Raw genomic sequence first — 27,443 nt, 5'->3', positions numbered from 1 at the left:
ATAGTTAATGTTAGCATCACATTATTTGGTAATTGGGTTAACTTTGAAAAGTCCTTTTGTTATGGTTTGCTGTACAGTATCCAGTATCTTGCATATAGCTGTGCTATTGGATGCTTCTAATCTACCTGGTCTAGGCTTTTGAGAGAGTCCGCATATCAAAAACACAGCCTATATATTAAAAAAATCATTTTTTGTTTTGAAAAACTTTGAGACATACAACTGATTTTCCCCCTCTCATATTAATTAACTACTGATTTATATGTCTACATTTTGCTAGGAGTGTACATAAACACCATTCCCACCACCAAAAGACTGTGACCCATCCCTCCCACCCACTCCCACCCCCCACTGTCCCAGGAAGCCGCACGTCTACCCCTCACCACTGGGTTTTTACTTTGGTGCCCTACTTACAATTCGATCAGGTCCTGCTTTTAGTTTCCCTTTCGGTTCTCTTATTTTCAATGTTGTTTATTCCTTCTCTAATCTTAGTGATTTCTGTCCTTCTGGTACCTTTAGGGTTCCTTTGTTCTTCTTCCTCTAGGTCTTTAAGGTCTGCAGTACAGTCATTTATTTGCGTTTTTTCTTGCTTCTTAATATGTGCCTCTATGACTATAATTTTCCCTCTCAGTACTGCTTTAGCTGTTGCCCAAATATGTTGGTAGCTTATGTCTTCATTTTCATTTGTTTATAGTAATATTAGAATTTCTTGCTTGAGTGACTCTCTGACCCAGTGGTTCTTTTTTTTTTTTTTTAAATTTATTTAAGAAAAGACTAATTAACAAAACCATAGGGTAGGAGGGGTACAACTCCACACAATTCCCACCACCCAATCTCCATATCCCACCCCCTCCCCTGATAGCTTTCCCATTCTCCCTCCCTCTGGGAGCATGGATCCAGGGTCATTGAGGGTTGCAGAAGGTAGAAGGTCTGGCTTCTGTAATTGCTTCCCCCTGAACATGGGCATTGACTGGTCGGTCCATATTCCCAGTCTGCCTCTGTCTTTCCCTAGTATGGTGTGTCTCTGGGGAAGCTGAGCTCCAGGACACATTGGTGGGGTCTTCAATCCAGGGAAGCCTGGCCAGCATCCTGATGGCATCTGGAACCTAGTGACTGAAAAGAGAGTTTACATACGAATCCAACCAAATTGTTGAGCAATCATGGACCCAAAGCTTGCAATAGTGGAGAGGAAGTGTTAGGGAAGTACTCACTGCAAACTCTAGTGTAATTCTGATTTCAGGTATATATTTTGCAGTAGTTTATACATACGTGTGAACATATGCTCTATCTCACAGAAACTGGTGTATATCTAGGTTTGGGGACTTTGTTAGAAAGTGAACCACCTGAGATGGAATTAGAGTGTACTATGAAAGGAAAGGTCTCACCTGAGTAATGAAGCTGAAGGGTCGTCATTCCACACGTGAAGTCTCTAGTCACAGTCTGAAGTGAAGCATGTTGAGGTGGCAGTCCTTGCATTGGATAGGTTGTGATCGGCAGATGCAATATTATTTGATGTGGTTTGGGAGAGGCATAAGGGAAAGTGGGCCCTATCCAAGGGTTCCAGGACTGGGGGAAGTATGGGCTCTATAGTGGAGATGTGAGGTTCCTGCTATCTTAGGGTTCAAAAAGACAATCGATGGTTAATGTTATCATCACATTATTTGGTCATTGGGTTAACTTTGAAAAGTCCTTTTGTTATGGTTTGCTGTACAGTACCCAGAATCTTGTATATAGCTGTGCTATTGGTTGCTTCTGATCTACTTGGTCTAGGATTTTGAGAGAGTCCGCATATCAAATACACAGCCTATATATTAAAAAGATTCAGTTTGTGTTTTGAAAAACTTTAAGACATACAATTGATTTCCCCCATCTCATATTAATTAACTAGTGATTTATATGTCTACATTTTTCTAGGAGTGTACATAAACACCATTCCCACCACCAAAAGACTGTGACCCATCCCTCCCACCCACTCCCACCCCCCACTGTCCCAGGAAGCTGCATGTCTACCAATAACCACAGGGTTTTTACTTTGGTGTCCTACTTACAATTTGGTCAGGTTGCTTTTAGTTTCCCTTTCAGATCTTCTTACTCAAGTTCTGTTGATGAGTAGGATCATCCCGTACTCATCTTTGTCTTTCTGACTTATCTCACTTAACATAATTCTTTCCAGCTCTGTCCAAGATGGGTCAGAGAAGGTGGGTTCATTGTTCTTGATAGCTGCATAGTATTCCATTGTATATATATACCACAGCTTTCTCAGCCACTCATCTGTTGTTGGGCACCTGGATTGCTTCCAGTTTTAAGCTATTATGAATTGTGCTGCTATGAACATAGGAGTACACCTCTTTTTGGTTGGGTGTTATGGAGGTCTTGGGATTCTTCTTCTTCTAGCATTTGCCCTTCTTCCATAGTCAGTCATCAGCGTCGGGTTGAAAGCTGTCAGGAGCTGCTTGTTGCTGGCTTTGAAAGTGACTGGGATCCGTGTGGATTCAGTCGGCTAGGAAGGATCGTCAGTTTCCCCAATGAATGGGTACTCACGGGATGCACCACAGGAAGGTCGATTCAATGCATCCCAGTTCTTGGGGTATGAAGCCAGGAGAGGAATTACTGGATCATATGGAAGGTCCATGTCTAGCCTTGTGAGAGTTTTCCAGACTGCTCTCCACAGAGGCTGTACCAATTTACATTCCACCAGCAATGTAAAAGGGTTCCTCTGTCCCCACAACGTCTACAGCATTTGGTGCTGCTGTCCTTTTTGATGTATGCCATTTATACAGGAGTGAGGTGGTATCTTAGTGTTGTGTTAATTTTCATTTTCTCACAATCAGTGACCTAGAGCAGTTTTTCATATGTTTGTTAGTCTTTTGGATCTCCTCTGTAGTGAATGTTTAGTTCATATGCTCTGCCCATTTTTGAATGGGGTCATTTGCTTTTTTAGTGCTAAGTTTGCTGAGCTCTTTATGTATTTTGGTGATTAGTTTCTTGTCTGATGTATGGCATGGGAAGATCTTCTCCCATTCTGTGAGGGGTCTCTTTGTTTGTTTAATAGTTTCTTTGGATGTGCAGAAGCTTTTCAATTTGATGTAGTCCCATTGGTTTGTTTCTGCTTTAGTCTTCTTTGCAATTGGGTTTGATTCATCAAAGATGTCCTTGAGGTGTAGGTGGGAGAGTGTTTTACCAATGTTTTCCTCTAAGTCTTTGATTGTTTCTGGTCTGACATCTAGGTCTTTGATCCACTTGGAGTTGATTTTTGTTTCTGGTGAGATAAAGTGGTTCAATTTCATTCTTCTGCATGTTACAACCCAGTTTTCACAGCACCATTTATTGAAGAGAGCCTCCTTTTACCATTTAATCCTTTGGGCCCCCTTATCAAAGATTAGATGTCCATAGGTGTGGGGATTTATTTCTGGGATTTCAATTCTGTTCCACTGGTCTGTGTGCATATTTTTGTTCCAGTACCATTCTGTTTTAATGATGATGGCTTTATAATATAGTTTAAGGTCTGGGAGTGTGATGCCTCTATTTCTGTTTCTTTTCCTCAAGATGGTTTTGGCAATTCTAGGTGTTTTCAGGTCCAGATAAATGATTGTAGTGTTTGTTCTATTCTCTTAAAAAAGCTTGGTGGAACTTTGATGGGTATTGCATTAAATTTGTATATGGCTCTGGGGAGAATATTCATTTTGATGATATTTATTCTTCCAATCCATGAGCATGGGATATCTTTCCATTTCTTGGTATCAGTTTCTATTTCCTGAATAGCGACTCATAGTTTTCAGCATACAAGTCTTTCACTTCTTTGGTCAACTTTATTCCTAGGTATTTGATTGATTTTGCTGAAATAGTAAATAGGAGTGATTTCTGGATGTCTTCTTCTTCAGATTTAGTGTTTTCATAAAGAAATACCTCTCATTTTTGTACATTGATTTTGTAGCCTGATACCTTGCTATATTGCCTAATAACGTCCAGTAATTTTCTGCTGGATTCTTTAGGTTTTGCTATGTATACTATCATATCATCTGCAAATAGTGAGAGCTTGACTTCTTCCCTTCCAATCTGTATTCCTTTGATTTCTTTCTCTTGCCTGATTGCTATGGCAAGAACTTCCAATACTATGTTGAAGAGTAACGGTTACAGTGGACAGCCCTGTCTAGTTTCTGATCTGAGGGGGAATGCTTTCAGCTTCTGTCCATTGAGTATGATGTTGGCTGTAGGTCTGTTATATATAGACTCCACTATCTTGAGGAATTTCCCATCTATTCCCATTGTTTTTGTAGAGTTTTGAGCATGAATGGGTGTTGGATTTTGTCAAAGGCTTTCTCTGCATCTATTGAGATAATCATGTGGTTTTTGGCTTTGCTTTTATTAATGTGGTGAATGACATTGATTGTCTTACGGATGTTGAACCAGCCTTGCATTCCTGGGATGAATCCCACTTGGTCATGATGAACAATCTTTTTGATATGGTGCTGTATCTGGATGGCCGAGATCTTGTTTAATATTTTGGCATCAATGTTCATCAGAGATATTGTTCTGTATTTTTACTTTTTTTTTCTGTCCCTATCAGCTTTTGGTATCAGGGTGATGTTGGCTTCATAGAAAGTGGAAGGGAGTATTCCTGTTTCTTCAGTCTTATGGAAAAGCTTAAGAAGTGTGGGTACTAACTGGTTCCTGAAAGTTTTGTAGAATTTTTTTGTGAAGCCATCTGGTCCAGGACTTTTGTTGTTGGGGAGATTCTTAATAACGGTTTCAATTTCTTTGTCTGTGATTGGTGCATTTATATTTTGTAGTTCTTCTTGGTTCAGTTTTGGAAGGGCATATGCTTCTAGGAATTGTATCATTTCTTCCAGAAAAAGAACAGTCATAAAAGAGCAGTGAAAGGAAAGGGTTTTTATTTATTTATTTATTTTTAATTACTTAATTAGCTATGTGTGTGAGGTGGGAGGGGTTGGCTACTTAGAAAGAAAGAAGGCCAGAGGTTTCAGAAGGGTATAGGCTTAGAATGAATGATACTCCCTGGTGGGATAGGAATTTGGTAAAGAAAGAAGCTCCTAGCAGGGGAGCCTGCTAGTAGCTGGTCCCCAGGGACTGGTTATATGGGGGGGGGGGGGAAGGGGAGGAGGTATGCTTAAAAATTAAAAGGAAAAAAAAATTTTCCCCTTTTTTCCTACTCTAAGTCTTAACCCCAATTAAGTTATAGTTACCTCCTTGGTGTCACCGCTAGGACCCCTTATTGACTGGCCTACTAAAGGCAGAAAATCCTACCATTTCCAGGAGATATGGTCAGAGCTTAAGCCACTAGCAGCTTCTCAGTCCGTCATCTTCCGGGAGCCAGGGGTATACTTCGACCCAGTGGTTCTCAAGCAGTTTTGTAGTTCTTCTTGGTTCAGTTTTGGAAGTGCATAGGTTGCTAGGAATTGTTCCATTTCTTACAGATTCTCTAGCTTGGTGGCATATAGTTCTTTATAGAAGTTTCGCAGGATTCTCTGGATTTCTGTGGTGTCAGTTGTGATATCTCCTGCATCGTTTACAATTCTATTAATTTGAGTGTTCTCTCTTTTTTGTTTGGTGAGTCTGGATAGGGTTTTGTCAATTTTGTTTAATCTTTCAAAGAACCAACATTTGGCTTCATTGATCTTTTGTATGGTTCTTTTATTTTTGATGTTGTTTATTTCTGCTCGAACTTTAGTGATTTCTGTCCTTCTGGTTGCTTTAGGGTTCCTTTGTTCCTCTTCCTCTAAGTCCTTGAGGTGTGCAGTAAGGTCGTTCATTTGAGTTTATTCTTGGTGTTTAATATGTGATTGTATGGCTATAAGTTTCCCTATCAGTACTGCTTTAGCTGTGTCCCAAATATTTTGATAGGTTGTGTCTTCATTTTCATTAGTTTCCAGGAACATTTGAATTTCCTGTTTGAGTTAGTCTCTGACCCAGTGGTTCTTAAGGAGCATGTTGTTTAGTTTCCAATTTCTGTGTCTTTTAGTAATTTTATGTTTGTTGTTAAATGTTAGCTTTACTCCTCTGTGGTCTGAGAAGTTACTTGGAATGATTTAAATGCTCTTGAATTTGTTGATGCTGTTTTTGTGGCCTAACATGTTGTCCTTTATTGAGTATGTGTTGTGTGGATTTGAAAATAATGTGTATTGGAGTTTTTTTGAGTGAAGAAATCTGAAAGTGTCCAGGAGGTCTAGTCTGTCCATCTCTTCATTTAATTATCTTGTTTAATTGTTGATTCTCTGCTTGTTGATCTAAGTGTGAGTGTAGGGTGTTAAAGTCTCCCACTACTATTGTGTTACTATTGATGTATTTTTGTAGTTCTTTCAGTTGGTGTTTAATGTATTTAGATGTACCCTCATTGGCTGCATATATGTTAATAATTGTTAAATCTTCTTGTTTGATTGATCCTCTAATAATTATGTAATTGCCTTGCCTAACTTTTATTACTTTATTTAATTTATAATCTATTGTGTCAGAGATGAGAATAGCTGTTCTTGCCTTTTTTATGATCCATTGGTCTGTATCATAGTTTTCAATCCTTTCACTTTAAGTCTGCGTCAGGTTGGATTTTTGCAAGCAGCATATGGTTGTATTGTGTTTTCTGATCCATCCTCCCACTCTGTGTCTTTTAATGGGTGAGTTTAATCTATTGACATTTGTTGATATTATGGATTTAATGTACTGTAGTATCATTGTTCAAATATTTTTTTATTTGCTCTGATATATGCTAAGTATTATGGTGATGTTATTATTTATAAGAGGTCTTTTAGAACCTCTTTCAGGGCAGGTTTGGTGATGGTTGCCTCCTTTAACTGTTTGTCTGAGAAGGTTTTGATCCCTCCATCTAGTTTGAATGAAAGTCTAGCAGGATATATTATCCTTGGTTGAAACCCTTGTTCATTCAGGGCTCGATAGATATCTTGCCATTCTCTTCTGGCTTTTAGAGTTTGAGTGGGGAAGTCTCTGCTGATAGTCTCAAGGGTTTTCCCCTGAATGTGACTTTTTGTTTTTCTATTGCAGCCTGTAGGATCCTTTCTCTATCCTTCTTTTCACTATAACTAAGATGTGTCTTGCTGTCTTCAGGTCTGAGTTGATTCTGTTTGGGACTCTCTGGGCCTCTTGAATTAATGTCCCTTCTATTGTTTTGGTCTGGGAAGTTTTATTATTTCCTCTAGAATGTTTACTTTCCCTTCCTCTCTTTCTTCCTCTAGTAGGAAGAAATGATACTAATGTTACTTCTTTTGAGATCATCCCATAAGTCTCTGTTGTTGTTTTCAGTGTCTCTCAATCTCTTTTTGGACTCTTTTACCTCTTTCTTAGTTTTCTCTAGCTCATCCTCTGTCATGGCTGATTCTGTTTTCTGCTTCTGTTAGCCTGCTTTCCCTTCCCTCAACTTCTTTCTTCAGTTCAGTTATAGTATTAGCTTGTTCTGCTAATTGACCTTTTAGTTCTGCTATTTCAGCTTTCAGTTCTCTGGCTACCTTGATGTAGCTAGTATTTTTCTTGAGGGTCTCATCTGTTGTTTCCCCAATTCTGGTAGCCCTTTCCTCCATAGTTGTATTCATTTCTGCGATTATTAAGTTTACTACTGCTTGCATACTTTTCTTATCTATGGTTACTTCTGACTAATTTAGAGTTTCTTCTGGGATCCTGTCTTGATTCATTGTGGTTGCAGTTTTATTTGCTCTTGATTTAACCATTTATTTTATTGGTGTGTTTTCTATTTTTCTGTTCTGTTGTTCTTCAGCTGTTGTGTTTTGAGTACAAGCCATGCTATGCTAAATACCTTTATGACAAATGCAGTCACCAACCTCAGAAATTGCAACAATAGCAACTGAAGCAAGGATTTATGCAGTTTTTCCAATACCAGTTAGCCAAACAACACCTCCGGCCCAAGAATAATAGCCACCAAATCTAAATGAATGAGAAAGAGAAAGGAAAAAAGGGAAAACAAGAATAGACAATTATGCAAATCTATAAATTCTAGGGATAGCAAGAGGAGAAAGGGAAGTAAAGAAGAAAGACACACACAGAGAGTCCACTATAAGTCAGATTTATTCCCCAAAATAATTAACAAGTGAGTATCAGTGATTTCAGAAAGCAGAAGGAGGAGGGAAGAAAAGAAGATAACAAGAAAAAAAAAGAGCAGTGAAAGGAAAGGGTTTTTTTTTGTTTGTTTATTTTTGTTTTGAATTAGCTAGGAGGATGGAAAAAGGGGGGAGTGGATGGAAGAGGTAGAATAAGACAAGTTCCTCTCACAATGTGCAGGACAGCCAGTCACCCTATCAGGCTTCTGTTGTGGGAGCTCAAGCCAGCAACTGCCTCCAAGTCACCAACTTGACTCCGCCCCCCCAGGATAATGATTATGAGAAGAGATTCTCATGCCTGAGGTTCCAAAGTCCCATGTTCAATTGTCTGCACCACCACAAGCCGGAGCTGAGCAGTGCTCTGGTGTAAAAAAAAAAAAAAAAAAGAGAGAGATTTTAAGGGGCTGGGTAGTGGCACACCTGGTTGAAAGGATACATTACAGTGTGCAAGAACACAGATTTGAGCCCCCTAGTCTTCACCTGCAAAGGAAAAGCTTTATGAGTGATGAAACAGTGCTGCCGGTGCCTCTCTGTGTCTCCTTCTTTCTCTCTTTTTAAATATTTATTTATTCCCTTTGTTGTCCTTGTTTTATTGTTGTAGTTGTTGTTGTTACTGATGTCGTCATTGTTGGATAGGACAGAAAGAAATGGAGAGAGGAGGGGAAGACAGAGAGGAAGAGAGAAAGACAGACACCTGCAGACCTGCTTCCTTCACCACTTGTGAAGCCACTATTCTGCATGTGGGGAGCCTGGGGCCCAAACCAGGATCCTAATGCCGGTCCTTGTGCTTTGTACCACCACCCAACTCCATATCTCTTTCTATCATCCCCTTCCCTCTTGATTTCTGGCTGTCCCTGTCCTATAAATAAATAATGATTAAAAAATTATTCAAGTGACAGCTTGTGAAAAAAAATCACAGAACCCACCCCCCCACACACACACACTCATACACTTTTATCTTTAAGATGATCACTGATTTTTTTTTTTTCCAGAGTACTGCTCAGCTTTGGTTTATGGTGGTGTGAGGGATTAAATGTGGGACCTTGGAACCTCAGGCATGACAATCAGCAAAATCAGTATGCTATCTCCCTCATCTATCATTGATTATTTCTTTTTTAAAAAAAGGAGACATTAACAAAACCTTAGGATAAGAGGGGTACAGTTCCACACAATTCCCAACACCCGATCTCCATATCCCATCTCCTCTCCTGATAGCTTTCCCATTCTCTATCCCTCTGGGAGTATGGACCTAGGATTGTTGTGGGTTGCAGAAGGTGGAAGGTCTGGCTTCTGTAATTGCTTCCCAGATGAACATGGGCGTTGACTCGTCGATCCATACTCCTAGTCTGCCTCTCTCTTTCCCTAGTAGGGTGGGTCTCTGGGGAAGTGGAGCTCCAGTACACATTGGTGGGGTCGTCTGTCTAGGGAAGTCTGGTCGGCATCTTGCTGGCATCTGGAAACTGGTGGCTGAAAAGCGAGTTAATATACAAAGCCAAACAAATTGTTGAACGATCATGGACCTAAAGACTGGAATAGTACAGATGAAGTGTTGGGAGGTGTGTGTGTGTGTGTGTGTGTGTGTGTGTGTGTGTGTGTGTGTGTGTGTGTGTTAAACATTTTATTGCTAAGCATTTACCAAGCTCTTGATATGGCTCCTGTTATCTTCAGAAACATTATAGCTGCAGCACATCCCAGCACTATAACTCATAGTCCACAGTTTTACAACCAAGATTCTTAAGTTACAAGTATGTACAAAGCATCTCACTCAACACTGTCATTTATTGCTTATTTCATGTTAGCTAATTTGGCACAGGATGACCACTGTCTCATACTAGCATAGAACCTTCCTAAAATGGGAGCACTATGCCGACAGCTCCACCATTTCCACATCTTCGTTGAAGACATAATAACATAATTCTCTGTCCAGAAAGACTAATATTATCTGTGGTAAGGATGCTGCAGGGCAGTCTGTTGGTTTTAGTGACCAGACATAGACTTAGAACAATAAACCAAAACTATTTGCACAAGTAAACCTTAATCATGATAGTGGAAAAAATATTAGAATGAGTCCTGAAAAAAAAAGTCACAGTAGTAAATGAATGGCTTTAAAGCCCAGTAGAGATTTGACTATCTTCTACTTAAAAGCTGGAGTAAACTTACTGCTTGGTAAAAAGTCTAGAAATACCACAAAGCCACGGTTAACAAAGCATTAGTTTTCTCTCTACATAGTTTCCTCAGTGCCTTATGTGCACTTCTTCTTCTAGCGTTTGCCCTTCTTCCGTAGCCAGTCAACAGGTCAGGTTGAAAGGTGTCAGGAGCTGCTTGTTGCTGGCTTTGAAAGTGACTGGGATCCATGCGGATTCAGTCGGCTAGAAAGGATCATTAGTTTCCCCAATGAATGGGTACTCACGGGATGCACCACGAGAAGGTCGATCCAATGCATCCCTTATGTGCACTGACTCATTGTGTCTCTTTAAACTTTTAAAAATTAATTTATTATTGAATAAAGATGGATAGAAACTGAGGGTGAAATACAGAAGGGGAGAGACAGAGAGAAGAGAGATACCTGCAGCCCTGCTTCACCACTGAAGAAGTTTTTCCCCTGCAGGCAGGAATCAGGGGCTTGAGCCTGGATCCTTGTGTTCTGTAACATGAGCGCTTAACCAGGTATACCATCGACTGACCCCTCTTTTCTTTTTTTTTTAAATAATTTTTTATTCTCTTTATTTATTGGATAGAGCCAGCCAGAAATCAAGATGGTAGGGGAGGATGGAAAGGGAGAGAGACAGAGAGACATCTGCAGCACTGCTTCACCACTCTCAGAGCTATCTCCCTGCAGGTGGATCATTTTATTTTTTTTAATGGTTTTTTATTTTATTTTATTGCCTCCAGGATTATTGATGGGGCTTGGTGCCTGCACTATGAATCCACTGCTGCTGGAGGCTCTTTTTCCCTTTTGCTGCCCTTGTTGTTTATCATTGTTATTATTACTGTTCTTATCACTGTCGTTGTTGGATAGGACAAAGAGAAATTGAGAGAGGACAGGAAGACAGAGAGGGGGAGAAAAAGACACTTGCAAATCTTAACCTCTTGTGAAGCAGACCTCCTCCCCCTCCCCCAGCTGCCAGGAGTAAACCAGGATCCTTTCCAGTCCTTGCACTTTGCGCCATGTGCTGCTGCCCAGCTCCCACTTTATCTTTTTAAATTAACTTTATTTGATAGGACAGAGAGGACTTGAGCTTGAGCAAGAGAGAGGGAGGGAAAAAAGCCATTTCACTTTAGTATTTTAAGTATATTATACCTGCAATATTCCAAATCTTCAACCAGTTACGAAATAAACTCATACTAGATGCTCCCAAATTTATACCACACCACTAGATGATCAGAAGAGAATACATTCAAACCATTCACGCTTCTCACATTTCTTTTATTTACACAGGAAATCCCATCAAGAGAAAGAAATAGTCACCATCTGTATTTTTTACTTCTTTCAGTGGATCTGTTTCATTATCAATGCTACATACACAGAAACTCAGTTTTTTAAACAAGAAATTGTACCCCCCCATTCTTCTTGTTCTGCTAACATGTTCTTTATTCTAGAGGTAAAATATAATTGACTAATGTTTTTTTCTCATTTTCCTTTCAGCTCTTTAAAAATGAAACAATGAATACAGGGTCTGGAATGTTTACTCTGATGGCTAAAATCTATTACTTGGGTCATAAAGTTGATGTCAGAAAAAAATGCAAGATCTTTAATGATCACATTTTTTTTATATATCCCAGAAGCTGTAAATATTTCCCACAAAAATGTGTGAAGCATGTTTGCTAGTTCAGTCTTTGTTTCCAGCGGCTTTTCATACAGAAATGTTATACTGGCCCAGATTCTTTGCAATCTACAGATAGAATTCAATTTGCTAATTAACCAATATATGCTTTCCTTCCTCTTATGAATATATGTAGACTTTAATGTCTGTGTAACAGCTTCATTTTAAAGCAAAAATACTCCTCTCCTTTTTTCTCTCTTTAAATAATAATGCCAGAGAGGTTAATTCATCTAAAATGAATTCATCTGGGTCCCAGTAGTGACAGCCTGGCTCCTCTAGCAATCAGCCTTCCAGGTAGCTAACAGGGTCAATTGTACCAGGGAATTATTTGAAACTCCACTCATTCTCTTTCTGTCCATTCCCCACAGTTTATAACACAGGGGACAGCATTTTCTTGCCAGCTAGTTTCTTTTGCCAGCTGACTTGCAGACAACTTTAAGCAGTGGTGAAAGTGGGGAGATGAGAGAGAAGGTGTAGCTTGTCCTCTCTTCTGGGGTGTTTAGACACAGAGGTGATATCTTTGGCAGTGGTTGCATCTTCTTAGCTGATGTGAAACTGTCCCTCCCTCTGGAATTCAACAATTAGTGGTCAACATGTTAGATCTAAATAGTTGTATGACTTGTAGATCTGGCACCACTAGCTCTTCCTTCTGTCTTTATACTGCTTCTAGCTATTATTTACTTCAGGAGAGTCTTATTATTTTATTTATAAAAAAGAAATATTGACAAAACTATAGTATAAGTGGGGTACAGCTCCACACAGTTCCCACCACCAGAAATCCATATCCCATCTCCTCCCCTGATAGCTTCCTATTCTTTAGGCCTCTGGGAGTATGGACCCAAGGATATTGTGGGATGCAGAAGGTCTGGCTTCTGTAATTGCTTCTCCTTAGAACATGGGCATTGACAGGTCGATCCATACTCCCAGCCTGTCTCTCTCCTTCCCTAGTGGGGTGGGGCTCTGGAGAAGCAGAGCTCCAGGACACATTGGTGGGGCTGTCTGTCCAGGGAAGTCTGGTTGGCATCATGGTAGCATCTGGAACCTGGTGGCCAAATAGAGAGTTAACATACAAAGCCAACAAGTTGTTGACTAATCGTGAACCTAAAGGCTGGAATAGTGCAGATGAAGAGTTGGGGGTCCTCCATTTTGTAGATAGCTAGTAGGCATATTTTGGTTGTAGTTCAGAGTTCCATAGGGCCTATGGCTATACTAGTTTGTTTGTTTTTTTTTCCCTGAGCCTGAAATCTGAAATGTAGGATACAAGTTATTGTCTGGGGAGATGAAGTCATGGCTGCATAAAGGATCAGAAAGCTGGATCAGGGAAGAGAGTAGCTCCCAAATATGGGAAAGGGGTATAAAAATTGTTGACTGTAAAGCCCACCAGTTTGATGTGATCCGGGGCCCATATTCAGCTTAGGAGCCTATGTGACCTCTGCATCCCTGTAGATCTGAGCTTACATTCTGTGGTCATGAGTAGGAACGTTCCAAGCTGTCTCAATCTCATTATTCCTGACTGAGTCACTAAAATTTCAAAGAAGTTTTCATTTTCTGCAATTTTATTCACTCTGAAAGATATCTTATTTAGTTCAACAAAAAATATTCAGAGGGCTGGTGAGTGGGGGCTCTGGCACACCTAGTTGAGTGCACACACTACCATGAGCAAAGATGTGGATTTGAGCCCCAGATCCTCACTGCAGCAGAGAAACTTCAGGAACAGGAGCCGTAACATTTGTCTGTAGGTGTCTTTCACTCTCCCTCTCTATCTCAATTTCTACTCATGGTGACACCACAGAGGCCCAGTAATAACCCTGGTTGCAAAATTAATAATATTATTAATAAATAATAATCTAAAAATTGCCCAGTGACCAAAATGATTTACTAGTTAGTGCTCAAAGCTTACATATCTGAAGTTCTGGGGCTTTGCCCCAGCAACACAAATGCTCAAGTGGTGTCCTGACCTCTCTTTCAAAAAACTATTAATAGAATAAAATAAACACCAAAACTATGCTGAAATGTGTCAGAAGGAGAAGGATAAGTACTAGAAACTCTCCCTGATAGGTAGAAGTTAAAAAATGAGAAAGAAAGGGGAAAGATAGGGCAAAACTTGAACTGGGTATGTTGCAACAAAGCCCAGGGCTCCAGAGCATCAGGGATGGGAAATGGGAATTAAGTAAGTATGTGGTGGTGGAGATGGACTTAAAGTGGTTGTAGGAATGGTATGTAAACACCATTCATGGATAGATAAGAAATTGTACCATGTGACAACAGTCTTCTAAATCACTATTTTTCTAATAAAATTAACTGAAAAGTAAGTACATATCCAAAGAGAGGTACATATCAGTTCATTATGGTTTTATAGATATTTCTGCTACAAATACCTATTTTCTGTATTTATTATTATTATTATTAATTCTGTTTTGTTGTCCTTTTTTTTAAATTTCTTTATTGGGAAATTAATGCTTTACATTTGACAGTAAATACAATAGTTTGTACATGCATAACATTTCAGATTTTTCAATATAACAATACAACCCCCACTAGGTCCTCTGTCATCCTTCTTACACCTGTATTCTCCTCCCTCCCACTCACCCCAGAGTCTTTTACTTTGGTGCAATACACCAACTCCAGTTCAGGTTCTAGTTGTGTTTTCTCTTCTGATGTTATTTTTCAACTTCTGCCTGAGAGTGAGATCATCCCATACTCATCCTGTTTCTGACTTATTTCCCTTAACAAGATTTCTTCAAGCTCCATCCAAGATTGGCTGAAAATGGTGAAGTCACCGTTTTTACATATTTAAATTGTTATTTAGTGGGTTCCTGATATTGCTTTTTTAAAAAAGATTTTTATAATATTAATTTACTTATTCCTTTTTTTTTTTTTAAACCAGAGTACTGTTCAACTCTGGTTTATGGTGTGAGGGGAAAGGAACCTGGGACTTTGGAGCCTCAGGCATGAGAGTCTGTTTGCATAACCATCATGCTATCTACCCTCCACCCTATTTATTCCCTTTTGCTGCCCTTACTGTTTTATTGTTGTAGTTATTATTGTTGTTATTGATGTCATTGTTGTTAGATAAGACAGAAAAAATGGAGAGAGGAGGGGGAGACAGACAGGGGGAGAAAAAGATAGACACCTGCAGACCTGCTTCACTGCTTGTAAAGCAACTCCCAGGCAGGTGGGGAGACGGGGGCTTGAACCGGCATCCTTAAGCAGGTCCTTTCTCTTTGCACCACCTGTGCTTAACCCGCTGCGCTATTGCCAGACTCTCTGCTTTTTTTAATGTTTATTTATTTATTTATTTATTCCCTTTTGTTGCCCTTAATGTTTTATTGTTGTCCTTATTATTGTTGTTACTGATGTCATTGTTGGATAGGACAGAGAGAAATGGAGAAAGGAGGGGAAGACAGAGATGGGGAGAGAAAGATAGACACCTGCAGACCTGCTTGTGAAGCGACTTCCCTGCAGGTGTGGAGCCCAGGGCTCAAACAGGAATTCTTACTTTGGTCCTTGTGCTTTAAGCCACCTGCTTTTAACACGCTGCACTACTGCCCAACCCTCCCCCCCTTTTTTTTAATGGCGCTAAGGTCTCACACATGCGGGAGTAAGTGCTTGTTGACTACGTTTTTTTTTTTGTTTGTTTGTTTTTTCTTTCATTTTTTTTTAGAGAGAGAGAAGATAAAAGTTAAAGACATCACAGCATTGTTATACCATCTGTAGAGTTTTTCTATCCTATGTTGCTCCCATGTGGTGCCAAGGGTCAAACTCAGTACTCTATTGGATGAGGTATTCCTTAATTCTTAGAGAATATTTTAACTAGGAAAAATTTCTCTCCAATTGCTACGAAATTGACAAAATATTTCAAATACTTCAGCAAAATAATTTTTACTATGTAATAGGTAACAAAGGACACGTGCTTAACTAAATATAGATCATAGATGCAATAACTTTTGGAATAATCCTTAGTTTCAAACTTCCTAAATAGAATTTCATAATAAACTGTGATTTTTTTCCCTGCAAATTTGAATGCTGGAACCTTTCCCTGTCTGGCACTTTGCCCTTTTAATTAGCTTGGAAAAGATCAATTTAAGAAGACACTATTGTGACTATTGTGACTGGCTTAATACTTTTTTTTTTTTTTTTTTTTACTTTGTGTCTTCAATTTGATTGATAAGGCTTACTGTGTAGTATTTGCCAAGGACTATGTCTGGCTGAAGATGACAAAATTAGTAAAATACTTATTTTGCCCTTTAGATTATTATTGTTCTGAGAAACACAAACAAATGAAAGAGTATTTATAATGGCACAAAATTCATTAAGAAAAAAAGGGGGAGCCCAGCAGTGGCACACCTGGTTGGCGACATAAGTTACAATGTACAAAGACCTAGGTTTGAGCCCCTGGTCCCCACCTGCAGGGGGGAAAGCTTTGCAGGTGATGAAGCTGTGTTGCTGGTGTCTCTTTCCCCCTTTCTCTATCTCCCCCTTCCCTCTTTATTTCTTGCTGTCTCTATTCAATAAATAAATAAAGATTAAAAAATCTGAATTATTTTAATAAAAATTTATTTTCAGAATCTAGTCTACTGGCTTTTAGAATTCTAAGAATCCTCACTGGAAGATTTAGTTAAAGAGAAACCAATGTGTATTTTTGGTGGAAGTACACAAAACACATAGTTCAATGCTCTTTTGGATTAAAAATAAGCATTGGTTAATGTTTAAACTAGGCAAAAAGAAAAATATGGTGATTATCTTAGGAGATAAAGTACACAATTTTAATTATTTTATAAAACTATGTATTAGATTAACTGCCACACACCAATCCCAAATTAAGGATAATTACTGATGAAAGAGTCCATCAGATGCCAAACTCACATACTATTTTCTGAGAGTGAAGGTACAGGGTATTTTTACCCTAAGGTCTCCTTATACTCATAAAAGAATTATAATTGGAACCATAATTAGTAAAGCTGCTCATTATTCTTAATTAAATTAGACATTAACCAGACAGAATAAGTTGTAATACACACCAATTATTTGCCACAGTAAGTTATTCATATAATAAAATGTGTTAAATCAAGCAAACAAACAAATCCCCCCTCTGGAATGTTCTCAGACCCAGAAGTTCCAGCCAGCTTAATTTGCAAGCCCTCTTCTAGATGCCTTTCTCTCTGTTAACTTGACTGAATATGCAGAAGCTTTCTTAGCCCTGGTCAGTAAGAGGAAGATCAGAGAGATTCTGAGTTACCTAATCAAAATCTTCTGATAGGCAGCTGTCTATTAATTCATCCCCATTTGCACAGAGAGGAAAACACCAGCAAGACAAATAGCCTACTAATTGGGAGAAAATACTTGCCCGTCAATCAGACAAAGAACCCCTCACTATACAGTGGCAATGATAGGGACGGTCCCATTCTCCAAAGGGAAGCTGGGTCATCCTACCTTGCTACTTGAGGAAGACTGGTTCTGAAATGAGTGCAACCTAGAGTATTCCCAGGTGTGACTATAAACTGTCATGAGCATGAGCTCAACCAACAGGGACTTAGAGGTTACAAAGATTTCTGTGCTAAATATGAATATACGTGGGTCCTGGGTCAAGTGGATGGGGTAAACAGCTAATTTTATTTATAGATTTTCTTCAAGGTTGAAGCAACTCTCTACCCTAACCCAACTTTCTAGTCCAATTCTCAAATCCAACACTATCTTCCCAGACAATAATTTTGTCCAACCCCATGTTAGCTATGAAATTCAAGCAGAAACTCCAATAGTCATAGGCCCTAGGAACATAACTAAAATAGACTTCCTTATTGCTTTCTACCCTAAGATTTCTATCATCACCTGCTCTATTCCTAGTTTGTGGTTTCTGTTCTCTAGTCATTTTGTTCTGCTTTATATTTTACTGCCTTTCAGCCACCAAACTGAAGATGTTATCATGATTCCATATTGACTTCCCTGGGTAGAGGACCTCACCAATGTGTCCTGGAACCTCATCTGTCCAAAGCACTACCCCATTAGGAAAAGATAGAAACAGGTTGGGGTTATGGATCCACCTGTCAATGCCCATGTCCAGAAGAGAAGCAACTACAGAAGCCAGATCTCCCACTTTCTGTACCCAAAAAGAATTTTGATCCATATTCCTAGTAGGAGAGAAATGATAGGAGGAAGATGACCAGAGGGCCCTCAACTTCAATTCCATCAAGATCCAGAAAGAGGAGAGGAAAAAGGGAGGGGCATTTAGGAGTAGTAATAGATATAGATGTGACTTAGAAGGGAAGAGAAGATGATACCATGGGGAAAAGATGGACAAATACATATAAATATAGACAGATAGTTGTAGAAATAATAAACTCATATCTGCAACCTTGGGATGACTGTTGTAGCTTCCAATAAAGGGAATGAGGATCCAGAATTCTAATGGTAGGAAGGGTATGGAATTATACCCCTGTTATCTTATAATTTTGTAAATCAATATTAAATCACTAATAAAATTTAAAAAAAAATCTGACAGGGAGTCAATGTGGCCAGGAAGATAGTACAACTGATAGAGCATCTAGCTGAATGCCTGAGTTTCTGAGTTGGAGCCCAATCCCTAGATCTACCTAATCTAGAGTGGTGTTTTGAGTTTTCTTTGTCTGTCTGTCTGTCTGTCTCTGTTTCTCTCCCCATGTATTCCTCTTTCATATATGATAAATACAGATAATATCTCTTAATATACCAAAGTATACAAAGAACTCATACAATTCAACAATAATAAAACAAATTCAACAACTCATACAATTCAACAATAATAAAACCAAACAGTGTAATTAAAAAAAAATAGGGATAGATCCTAAGATATGATTCTCTAAACAAAGCAGTCAGCTCAGCAATAAGCACATGAAAATAGGCCTCAGCATGCTTATTATACAGGAAATTCAAATCAAGTGTATTCTTTCTATTGCCTGGCTAAACATTTAAACAAGTAAGCAAAAAAAAAAAAAAAGCATTATGTATCAAAGACAATACTTTCACAGTTTCACTAAAGACACTACTAAGTAAATTACTTATTTTTCCCAAGCTACAAACGCCTGTTCAGTGAAAAATATAATGATCATCTTGTTATGAAAAAATCTCAGCCTTATAGCTTTCCAGTGTTACAACTCAAAGGTAACCAAAGAATGAGACCAAGGCCACATGGAAGTCAGGGAGTTACAAGTTTATTTCTTGTTAATGGGTTTCAGGTCAATTCATACCAGACCCGAAGGAACAAACTTTTCAACCTCAGCACCCAGTCTTGTATTTGTTTTCAAGCTGGGTGTGGCACATCATTCTTAATAGCTGAGTAGTATTACATTGTGTACATATACCACAACTTTCTCAGCCACTCAAGCTGATATATATATATATCAAGGTGCTGACAATATCGAAAGTGAGAGCAGGTTGACTACAGTCAGAGTCCACCGAAGTTTCCATTTGGGACACTGGAATGCAGAAGTGAGCGTCTGCCATCTACAGCATTTTTCTTTCCTTCATTCTTTTGCCTGTGGATTTTTCATTTAATTCTGAATCATTTTGGTGCCATTTATCATTATTTTTGTAAAATGAGTTTAGGTGTCAACATGGGTAGAGGTGGGAGGTTGAGGGTAGGAGAGACAAGTTATGCCAGAGTGAATTTTGAAAACTGTTTCAATTTCTTGGAGGCCCTGAAAGGGTTCTACTAACCTCTAGGGTTCCAAGAACCAAACTTTGGTAATTTCTGTGGTAGATAGAGATGTTTTGAAGACATCCTTGCAGAAGTAATAGACCAGATTGGAGAAACAGCAAAATGATTATTAAAAAGACTTTCATGCCTGAGGCTCTAAGGTTCCGTTTCTATAACCACTATAAACCAGATCTAAGCAGTACTCTGGTTCTTTCTCTGTCTCCATCTCTTTCTCTATCTTTCATTAAAAAATAAGATTTAAAAAGGTCAATGCAATTTATTGTTAGCAAGAACTTAGTTAGCCACTGCATACTAACACTTTGCTCTTTTAACAGGATTTTTTCCTGTAGTTTCCATGTCATTCTACCCTTGAAAAAATAGTGAAGCTGCAATGACAGCTGGCAAGACAAGTATATTTTTGGATGCTGAAGTTCGTTTGTATCCTGAGGTCCAAATTGGTGGTAGAATCAGAACTATACTTCTTATTTACCCTTAATGATTCTAGCTCAGTGTTGTAAATCTGAGGAATTTCAATATCCAGAATTATATATTAGACAAATGTGATTATTTAAAATAAGCTTAATTGAAATGAAATTAAACATTATAAAAATTTAACTCCTGAGCAAAATGAGTCAGACTTCAATCTTCCCTATATTACATATAGGGAAGATTTAGAATATTTCCACCATTGAAGGAAGTTCTGTTATACATGGATAGGTAGAATATGATATTTTTTTAGTATCCAATAATGTATTGCATTTCACTTTCCCTAGTTAACATCATAGAAGGAATTTTTTAAACCATTATTTTTTTATTATCTTTATTTATTGGATAGAAACAGCCAGAAATTGAGAGGGAAGGAGGAGGTCAAGAGACACCTCCAGCCCTGCTTCACCACTCACAAATCTTTCCCCCTGCTATGGGGGCCAGGGGCTCGAACCAGGGTCCTTTTGCACTGTAACATGTTGCTCAACCAGGTGCGTCAACACCCAGCCCCCATAGAAGGAATTTTAAGTCATATGACTTTATCAGTATTTCTTTGTTCTATTTCGCTTTTTTTCCCCCCTGTCCTTTTTTTTTTTTTTTTTTTTTTTTTTTACTGAGTGGAGTTATTATTAATGGTTTAGAATAACTAAAGTTTATGATACCTGTGTAAATACTTTCTCAGTTTTCTGTTCTTCTTCTTCTAGCATTTGCCCTTCTTCCGTAGCCAGTCAACAGCGTCAGGTTGAGCCTGATGTAAAGTTTCGAGACCTCCTTTGAATCTGGAGAGGTGGCAGTCGTTGACTATGTGGGTCATAGTCTGTCTGTAGCCGCAGCTACAGTTCGGGTCGTCTCTGGCTCCCCAGCGATGGAACACAGCGGCGCACCGGCCATGGCCTGTTCGATAGCGATTGAAGAGGGCCCAATCATAACGTGCTAGGTCAAAGCCGGGTTGACGCTTGCAGGGGTCTGTGATGAGGTGTTTGTTCTTTACCTCAGCTGACTGCCAACTCTGTTTCCAGGAGTCTGGAACAGAGAAGTTCATTGTAGGCATAGGAGACCAGATTGGATGACGAGACGACAAGCATTGAACAGGGTGGCGAAGATATCCGAGTACATTGGCAGGTCCGGTCGAGCGTTGACGTGGGAAATGAACTTAGATGATGCCGCATCCCGACGAATATATGGCGGGGCGATGTTGCTAAGAACTGGCAGCCATGGAACCGGGGTGGAATGGATGGTTCCAGAAATTATCCTCATGGAGGAATATAATTTGGAATCGACCAAGTGGACATGGGGGCTATGGAGCCATACTGGGGCACAGTATTCTGCAGTGGAATAGCATAATGCCAAGAGATGATGATCGTAGTGTGGAAGCGCTCGCGCCCCATGAGGAGTTGGCCAGTCTTGCAATAATGTTATTCCTCGCACCCACCTTTGCTGCAGTTTTTATGAGATGTTCGTGAAATGACAGAGAGTGCGATCAAGAGTAACGCCAAGATAGACTGGCTGGGATTCATGCCAGATTCTCGTATTGTCAAGCTGCACATTAAGCTCACGCGAGGCCGAGGCATGCTGTAGTTGGAAAACAGATGATACCGTTTTTGCAGTGCTAGGGATTAGTCGCCATTTTTTAAAAAATATTTTATTTAAGAAAGGATTAATGAACAAAAACATAAGGTAGGAGGGGTACAACACCACACAATTCCCACCACCCAATCTCCATAGCCCACCCCCTCCCGTGATAGCTTTCCCATTCTCTAGCCCTCTGGGAGCATGGACCCAGGGTCGTTGAGGGTTGCAGAACCTAGAAGGTCTGACTTCTGTAATTGCTTCCCCGCTGAACATGGGCGTTGACTGGTCGGTCCATACTCCCAGTCTGCCTCTCTCTTTCCCTAGTAAGGTGTGTCACTGGGGAAGCTGAGCTCCAGGACACATTGGTGGGGTCTTCAATCCAGGGAAGCCTGGCCAGCATCCTGGTGGCATCTGGAACCTGGTGATTGAAAAGAGAGTTAACATACGAAGTCAAACAATTTGTTGAACAATCATGGATCCCAAGCTTGGAATAGTGGAGAGGAAGTGTTAGGGAGGTACTCACTGCAAACTCTAGTGTACTACTGCTTTCAGGTATATATTTTGCAGTAGTTTATGGATACGTGTGCACATAAGCTCTCTCTCACAGAAACTGGTGTATATCTAGGTTATGGGACTTTGTTAGAAAGTGAACTACCTGAGATGAAATTAGAGTACTATAAAAGGAAAGGTCTCACGCGAGTATTGAAGCTGAAGGGTTGTCATTCCACACTTGAAGACTCTGGACACAGTCTGAGGTGAAGCATGTTGAGGTGGCAATCATTGCATTGGTTAGGTTGTGATCGACGGATGCAATATTATTTGATATGGATTGGGAGAGGCATACGGGAAAGTGGGCCCTATCCAAGGGTTCCAGGACTGGGGGAATTAGGGGCTCTATAGTGGAGATGTGAGGTTCCTGCTGTTTTAGGGTTCAAAAAGACAATCGATAATTAATGTTATCATCACATTATTTGGTAATTGGTAATTTAAAAGTCCTTTTGTTATGGTTTGCTGTACAGTATCCAGTATCTTGTATATAGCTGTGCTATTGGATGCTTCTAATCTACTTGGTCTAGGCTTTTGAGAGAGTCCGTGTATCAAATAAACAGCCTATAAATTAAAAGGATTCAGTTTGTGTTTTGAGAAACTTTGAGACATACAATTGATTTTTCCCCTCTCATATTAATTAACTACTGATTTATATGTCTACATTTTGCTAGGAGTGTACATAAACACCATTCCCTCCACCAAAGGACTGTGACCCATCCCTTCCTCCCACTCCCACCCACTGGCCCAGGAAGCTACATGTCTGTCCCTCACCACTGGGTTTTTACTTTGGTGCCCTACTTACAATTTGATCAGGTCCTGCTTTTAGTTTCCCTTTCAGATCTTCTTAATCAACTTCTGTTGATGAGTGGGATCATCCCATACTCATACTTATCTTTCTGACTTAGTTCGCTTAACATAATTCCTTCTAGCTCTTTCCAAGATGGGTCAGAGAAGGTGGGTTCATTGTTTTTGATAGCTGCATAGTATTCCATTGTGTATATATACCACAGCTTTCTCAGCCACTCATCTGTTGTTGGGCACCTGGGTTGCTTCAAGGTTTAAGCTATTATGAATTGTGCTGCTATGAACATAGGAGTACACACCTCTTTTTGGTTGTGTGTTATGGAGTCCTTGGGGTATAACCCCAGGAGAGGAATTACTGGATCATATGGAAGGTCCATGTCTAGCCTTCTGAGAGTTTTCCAGACTGCTCTCCACAGAGGCTGGACCAATTTACATTCCCACCAGCAATGTAAAAGGGTTCCTCTGTCCCCACATCCTCTCAATCATTTGTTGCTGCTGTCCTTTTTGATGTATGCCATTCTTACAGGAGTGAGGTGGTATCTTAGTGTTGTCTTAATTTGCATGTCTCTGACAATCAGTGACCTAGAGCAGTTTTTCTTATGTTTGTTAGCCTTTTGGATCTCCTCTGAGGTGAATGTTTTGTTCATATCCTCTGCCCATTTTTGGATGGGGTCATTTGCTTTTTTGGTGCTAAGTTTGCTGAGCTCTTTATATATTTTGGTGATTAGTTTCTTGTCTGATATCTGGCATGTGAAGATCTTCTCCCATTCTGTGAGGGGTCTCTCTGTTTGTTTAATATTTTCTTTGGATGTGCAGAAGCTTTTCAATTTGATGTAGTCCCATTGGTTTGTTTCTGCTTTAGTCTTCTTTGCAACTGGGTTTGATTCATCAAAGATGTTCTTGAGGTGTAGGTGGGAAAGTGTTTTAACAATGTTTTCCTCTAAGTATTTGATTGTTTCAGGTCTGACATCTAGGTCTTTGATCCATTTGGAGTTGATTTTTGTTTCTGGTGAGATAAAGTGGTTCAATTTCATTCTTCTGCATGTTTCAACCCAGTTTTCCCAGCACCATTTATTGAAGAGAGCCTCCTTTTTCCATTTAATCCTTTGTGCCCCCTTATCAAAGATTAGATGCCCATAGGTGTTGGGATTTACTTCTGGGCTTTCAATTCTGTTCCACTGGTCTGTGTGCCTATTTTTGTTCCAGTACCATGCTGTTTTGATGATGATGGCTTTATAATATAGTTTAAGGTCTGGGAGTGTGATCCTTCCATTTATGTTTCTTTTACTTAAGATGGTTTTGGCAATTCTAGGTGTTTTCAGGTTCCAGATAAATGATTGTAGTGTTTCTTCTATTCTTTTAAAGAAGCTTGGTGGAACTTTGATGGGTATTGCATTAAATTTGTATATGGCTCTGGGGAGAATATTCATTTTGATGATATTTATTATTCCAATCTATGAGCATGGGATATCTTTCCATTTCTTGGTATCAGTTTCTATTTCCTTGAGTAGCGACTCATAGTTTTCAGCATACAAGTCTTTCACTTCTTTGGTCAACTTTATTCCTAGGTATTTGATTGATTTTGCTGAAACAGTAAATGGGAGTGATTTCTGGATTTCTTCTTCTTCAGATTTAGTGTTTGCATAAAGAAATGCCACTGATATTTGTACATTGATTTTGTAGCCTGATACCTTGCTATATTGCCTAATAACTTCCAGTAATTTTCTGCTGGATTCTTTAGGTCTTTCTATGTATACTATCATATCATCTGCAAATAGTGAGAGCTTGACTTCTTCCCTTCCAATCTCTATTCCTTTGATTCCTTTCTCTTGCCTGATTGCTATGGCAAGAACTCCCAACATTATATTGAAGAGTAACGGTGACAGTGGACAGCCCTGTCTAGTCCCTGATCTGAGGGGGAATGCTTTCAGCTTCTGTCCTCTGAGTACGATGTTGGCTGTAGGTTTGCTATATATAGACTCCACTATCTTGAGGAATTTCCCATCTATTCCCATTTTTTTGTAGAGTTTTGAGCATGAATGGGTGTTGGATTTTTTCAAAGGCTTTCTCTGCATCTATTGAGATAATCATGTGGTTTTTGGCTTTGCTTTTATTGATGTGGTGAATGATATTGTTTTACTTACGGATGTTGAACCAGCCTTGCATTCCTGGGATGAATCCCTCTTGGTCATAATGAACAATCTTTTTGATGTGTTGTTGTATCCGGTTGGCCAAGATCTTGTTTAATATTTTGGCATCTATGTTCATAAGAGATATTGGTCTGTAGTTTTCCTTTTTTGTTCTGTCCCTATCAGCTTTTGGTATCAGGGTGATGTTGGCTTCATAAAAGGTGGAAGGGAGTATTCCTGTTTCTTCAATCTTATGGAATAGCTTAAGAAGTATGGGTATTAATTGTTTCCTGAAAGTTTTGTAGAATTCGTTTATGAAGCCATCTGGTCCAGGACTTTTGTTGTTGGGCAGATTCTTAATAACAGTTTCAATTTCTTTGTCTGTGATTGGTGCATTTAGATTTTGTAGTTCTTCTTGGTTCATTTTTGGAATTGCATAGGTTTCTAGGAATTGTTCCATTTCTTCCAGATTCTCTAGCTTGGTGGCATATAGTTCTTTATAGAAGAACAATTCTATTAATTTGAGTCTTCTCTCTTTTTTGTTCGGTGAGTCTGGCTAGGGGTTTGTCAATTATGTTTAATCTTTCAAAGAACCAACATTTGGCTTCATTGATCTTTTGTATGGTTCTTTTATTTTCAATGTTGTTTATTTCTGCTCGAACTTTAGTGATTTCTGTCCTTCTGGTTGCTTTAGGGTTCCTTCGTTCCCCTTCCTCTAAGTCCTTGAGGTGTGCAGTAAGGTCGTTCATTTGAGCTTCTTCTTGGTGTTTAATATGTGATTGTATAGCTATAAGTTTCCCTCTCAGTACTGCTTTAGCTGTGTCCCAAATATTTTGATAGGTTGTGTCTTTATTTTCATTAGTTTCCAGGAACATTTGAATTTCCTGTTTGAGTGAGTCTCTGACCCAGTGGTTCTTAAGGAGCATGTTGTTTAGTTTCCAAATTCTATGTCTTTTAATAATTTTCCGTTTGTTGTTAAATGTTAGTTTTACTCCACTGTGGTCTGAGAAGATATTTGGGATTATTTCAATGCTCTTGAATTTATTGATGCTGTTTTTGTGGCCTAAGATGTGGTGTATCCTTGAGTATGTGTTATGTGGATTTGAAAAGAAGGTGTATTCCAGTTTTTTGGGGTGGAGGAGTCTGTAAATGTCCAAGAGGTCTAGTGTGTTGATCTCTTCATTCAATTCTCTTGTATCTTTATTGGTCTCTGCTTTGTTGATCTGTCCAAGTGTGAGAGTGGGGTATTGAAGTCTCCGACTATTGTATTACTATTGTAATACTATTGTATTACTATTGATGTAGTTTTGAAATTCTTTCAGTAAATGCTTAATGTATTTAGATGGTCCCTCGTTGGGTGAATAGATGTTAATAATTGTTAAGTCTTCTTGGCTGATTGATCCTCTAATCATTATGTAATGTCCTTGCCTATCTTTTATTACTTTATTTAATTTAAAATCTATCTTATCTGAGATGAGAATGGCTGTTCCTGCCCTTTTTTGTGGTCCGTTAGCCTGTATGATAGTTTTCCATCCTTTCACTTTAAGTCTGTGTTTATCTTGTTGTGACAGATAGGATTCTTGCAAGCAGCATATGGTTGGGTTATGTTTTCTGATCCATCCCCCCACCCTGTGCCTTTTGATGGGTGAGTTTAAGCCATTGATATTTATTGATATTATGGATTTAATATATTGTAGTGCCATTGTTCTAAAAAAATTTGTTTGCTCTGATATATTGCAAGTATTATAGTGATGTTCTTGTTTATAAGAGGTCTTTTAGTACCTCTTTCAGGGCCGGCTTGGTGATGGTTGCCTCCTTTAACTGTTGTTTGTCTAAGAAGGTTTTGATCCCTCCATCTAGTTTGAATGAAAGTCTACAGGATATATCATCCTTGGTTGAAACCCTTTTTCATTCAGGGCTTGATAGATGTCTTGCCACTCCCTTCTGGCTTTTATAGTTTGAGTGGAGAAGTCTGCAGATAATCTTATGGGTTTTCCCTTGTATGTGACTTTTTGTTTCTCTCTTGAAGCCTTTAGGATCCTTTCTTTATCCTTACTTCTTCTCATTGTGATTATGATGTGTCTTGGTGTCTTCAGGTCTGGGTTGATTCTTTTTGGTACTCTCTGGGCCTCTTGAACCTTGATATCCTTTCTGTTATTCAGGTCTGGGAAGTTTTCTTGTATTATTTCCTCTAGAATGTTTGCTTCCCCTTCCTCTCTTTCTTCCTCTGGCAGGCCAATTATACGAATGTTACTTCTTTTGAGATCATCCCATATGTCTCTGTTGTTGTTTTCAGTGTCTCTCAATCTCTTTTTTTTTAAATAATTTA

Source organism: Erinaceus europaeus, chromosome 2 (genome assembly GCF_950295315.1).
Source record: "Erinaceus europaeus chromosome 2, mEriEur2.1, whole genome shotgun sequence".
In the NCBI taxonomy this organism is placed as follows: domain Eukaryota; kingdom Metazoa; phylum Chordata; class Mammalia; order Eulipotyphla; family Erinaceidae; genus Erinaceus; species Erinaceus europaeus.
Note: the sequence above shows the minus strand (reverse complement) of the source record.